This window comes from Apteryx mantelli, chromosome 8 (genome assembly GCF_036417845.1).
Source record: "Apteryx mantelli isolate bAptMan1 chromosome 8, bAptMan1.hap1, whole genome shotgun sequence".
In the NCBI taxonomy this organism is placed as follows: domain Eukaryota; kingdom Metazoa; phylum Chordata; class Aves; order Apterygiformes; family Apterygidae; genus Apteryx; species Apteryx mantelli.
This window is the reverse complement of record NC_089985.1, coordinates 25,357,856-25,361,970: the sequence shown is the minus strand read 5'-3', so window position 1 is coordinate 25,361,970 and position 4,115 is coordinate 25,357,856. Positions and strand designations below refer to the sequence as shown.

Sequence of the window (4,115 nt, the reverse complement as noted above, 5' to 3'; positions counted from 1 at the left end):
TTGCTCTTTTTTTTTTTTTTTTTGGCTTTCTTTCTTTTATCTAAAGGAAGCCACTGAGTTAACCATATTTTTTCTACTACAGCTAACTCAATCAAATGTATAGGACAGGCTATTCTGTCTCTTCTTACCATCTCCTCCTGTTTGTTGGCTCTGAAATGCAACATACACTGCAAAAGAGTAGTGAGTTAGGTCCTCAATATACTAAGGATCTGGTCTCATTGTTTTGGGATTAGAAAAAAGAAAAGCACCCTTTTATCCCATAAAAAAACAAGCAATTACCCCAAATCCTGCAATAGCATTGTTGCAAACTAGCATTTCTGACTGTTGCTGCAGGATCCTGTAGTATTTTTATAAGGCTGCCTAGTCAGAGTTTTGGAATGGGCTGTGAGCAATATGCAGTCAAAATTAAAGAAGATGGCATGGTATATGCCAGCTCTCCTTGGGATATTTCTCTCTGGCTATCTGTAGAACTTGTAATATCCAGCGATATCTGAAGGTCACCGCAGAGTTTCTGCGCTGCAATACAAAACAGCATTCCAAACACATCTTCTGCGGCCAGACAAGAAACTGCTTATGGTTTATTTTCCCTCCCCCCCTCCCCACAGCTGACATCCAGCATTAGTTATTGGTTATTTTTGTCTTGTTCCTGGTTCTAAAGGTTTCCCTTATGGCCCTGCTTTATGTGAACTTTCAGATATCACTCGGGGCTTCTCTGCCTCATCCCCTCTGATGCAGGCGGCTCCCCTGTGAAGGTAGGTTTCCCCAGCTGAAGCTCTGTGCCTCTCTCCTGTGGCATTCTGTGCAGCCATTTGGAGTCCCAGATGTAGGAAATGAAATAATCCACGCTCATACAGTCATGAAAGTGCCCATCTGGCACACAGGAACATCACGCTTTGGAAGCACACAAGCGTGAGCTCACTTTTGTTATGGCATTTCATAAACAGAGATGCAGCGAGCCAGCAAGTAAGGTCCTTTGGATAATAACAATCGCTTCCACCACACGTTGTGTTTAAAACATAGGAGAAGAAAAAATCAAGACAAACTGGAAAGATTTGTTCTGAGGCTTCTGAGGAGAAATTTCTGCTTAAAAACGTTTTTTCCCAGTGGCCTGCTGTACTTACATCTTGCTGGCTCTCTCTCACTCTCGCTCGCTATGTAGATGTAAGGCAATGGTGACAGTTGAAATGTAGCCAGTTAACTCTTGGTTAGCTCTGAAAGCTCTTCTTCCTCACTGCTCTGTTAAAGAAAGGAAATATTAGATCATACTTACAAAAGTGAGTTCTATAAAAACAAATTGCATGTTACTGCTTTCTTATCGCTACATAAAACTCACAGAAACAGCCTAATAAATGACCTCACCACTCAATTTTGAAGTATACAAATTAAAGACAGCAACAGATAAGCCAGGAGAGATTAATGTACAGTGTGTGTGCCTGTATATGTGTGTATGCATGCCTGTATGTGGATATACCCATATGCTGTTGATATTCAACCCCTGGAATTATAATTAGAGGAAAAGGCAGATGTGCAAATTCATCTTGCTGGGCAGTGTATGTATGTTGCAGTAGTCCCTGATTAATTCAGGACTTGAACACTATTTACTCCAAGATACAAGGTTTCTACGGGGATATGTTGCTTAATAAAGGGGTGGAATACAAGGAAACAATGATCAGCCCAAAACGATGGACTAAGTTCAATACCAGTAAGTAAAAAGCAAGGTTATTTATATTATTTTAGCTTTGTAAAGTAATTGAAAAAAGACACCCTAGGCATTTTGTTGGATGTTGCTGCACGTTGTAAAAAAACCTTGGGATGTATTAAACTTCTGGAAAAACACCATTAGCCCTTCTCACAGTGCTAGATCTTCAGTGGGATTGCTCCTCAAAGGGGTGAGATTTTTAGGGTCAGGAAAGAGCAGAGAGGGGTGTTGTATCTCCTGAACCACTGCCGGAAAAACATGCCCCTTCCAAGTGGGGGCCTGGGTATGCCAGGGGCAGGCAGTGCTCCATGGTTTATGATCATTATAAATTATGGATAATAGTAAAAGAAAATAGTCGCTGCATTTTACATGAGCCATTTTTGTATTGTACTTGGCAAACAATATCTGGTCCAGTATATTTTAAATACTAAATGCTAAGTTGGGAAAACAATGAGATGTTTGTAAATATGATAGACCATTACAATATACTGCTTCTCATTTGAAAAGTCATTTGTGCAAGAAATGATTATTGACCCATGATATGTAAATGATTGAAATGCAGAAATTAATATTTGGGTCAACTCATGTATTTTTCAACCATGAAATGAAAAGCTCAGTATTCACATTCCAGTTCATACATGAAAGCATTACAGCACTATTACTTGGCTATTGTATTAATTTATTATTGTCTTAGTTAAAGATATACAGAGTTATATCTCTACTTTCAGACTGATCAAAGCATTGCTATGCCACACTGATGTTTCAGCCCAGGAATATCCCTTATTCTGGACTCTTCTTGTCCTGGTGACAATAAGCCAAATTCACAGTTGAGGTAAGCAAATAAACAGCACTGCTTGCCCTGCAGCAGTGTTTGGCCCTAGCATACCCTAAATGTCACATGTGCAGGATTGGTGCACTGCACCTCCTCGAACTGTTCCCACTGGGCTTCATTCTCATCTCATTCACATGAGCTTTACACCACTGTGATGCTACTTATTTACTAGAATTATTCCATGAGCATAAATAAGAGCAGCATAAGAACCATCAGCTGCATTTATTACTGTAAGATAGTTTTCTTTCAGTATTTTAATCTAAGGGGTCTTGTTTCTGTTACCCCTCATAAGAGAAGCTGGGGGGAGCGGGGCATTTCTAACGGCACCAGTGGAGGTACACATCAGCACTGATCGAACCACAGCAGCCCCTCCAGCTCAAGCTGCCTTACATTACAGTGAATTTGGCACTCACGAGACATGCTAGGTCATTAGCCCAGAGACTCAGGTTCTCTCTTTTTCCCTAGGAGTGTCCCAAGACCTGGAGCAGCAGTACTTCAGCCTCAGCCCGTTCTGCCCTGCTCAGTGCCCGGCGCAGTGAGAAGGTGGCCCTGCGAACCTGTGAGGAGCCCTGGCTTCATCTGCCACTTGCGCACAGATGCTCAGCTGGGCTTGGCAGCAAGAGGCAAGCTGTGCAAGCGAGAGCCACAGTATGGACAGCTCTTGGGCTACTCTCCATTATGGTTTATTTCCATTGGCTACCAAGCTTAGCTGGATTGACTCTGATTTAAGCACAAAAAGCCAAATAATTCATTAATATCCTATAAACTGTGTGCTCCACCTTCATGGATTTTTAAGCAAAAGTAAACACTGTGTCATTCTTTGTGCCATGAGTCCCACTTGATGTGGACTCCTTAATGAGATGTATAATTTAAATACAAATAAGTGTATGAGTGAAACACATGTACAATGATATTGGTGATAGAATGAATGGAGAAGGGATGGGCAGAATAATATAAATAAATAATACCGAAAAGCAAAGCTCACAGCTAAATCAGAATTAACCCATGAAACAACATGTTTCATGAAATGACTGTTTTATATTCTAATGACTACAATGACTCAAATGAATTAGACCGAGGTAGCATTGCTTCAGGATTGCTGCAGGGTTCATATCTGTTAGATACTGTGTATATTGGGTCAGGTTTATGAGAATGGACTTGTTTTTTTAACTAAAATTGTATTTGCGTATATTTTATAGACAAGACATTTCAGGTATTTTCTATATGACAATTTCATATTTTAGATACAAGTTATTTTAAGCAGCTTTAAACCGCTTACCTTTGATGGATACGGACTGAGCTTTACACAGTTTGCTAATAAGGAAGTCTCAGTATGAGAGCACATTTTGGTGGTGAGGAACAAGCGTGGCCACCCCAGGCCTGCATAAAACTGTGATGGAGACGAAGCGGCGGCAGCGCTATTCAGCGCTATAGCCACTGCCTCCACCGCGTGACACAGAAATGGCCTGCGCTGGCCAGCTGCACGCGAGGGGGACACGCTCCTGGGCCTGCCCCGTTAATCATCTGCCGGCTTTCTCAGCCTCTGGTGCAGAAGGCAGACCCAGATGACTAATTCTGGCAACA

The 4,115-nt window shown here is 41.5% G+C and overlaps 1 long non-coding RNA gene across 1 annotated transcript; it reads left to right on the top strand.

Annotated features, from left to right (window-relative positions):
• Positions 1–1,552: 1,552 nt before the first annotated feature.
• Positions 1,553–3,511, top strand: LOC106499806 (uncharacterized). Its single transcript, XR_001295269.1, has 3 exons — positions 1,553–1,702; positions 2,428–2,531; positions 2,997–3,511. It is a non-coding gene; the product is annotated as an uncharacterized lncRNA (long non-coding RNA).
• The last annotated feature ends 604 nt before the right edge of the window (positions 3,512–4,115 follow it).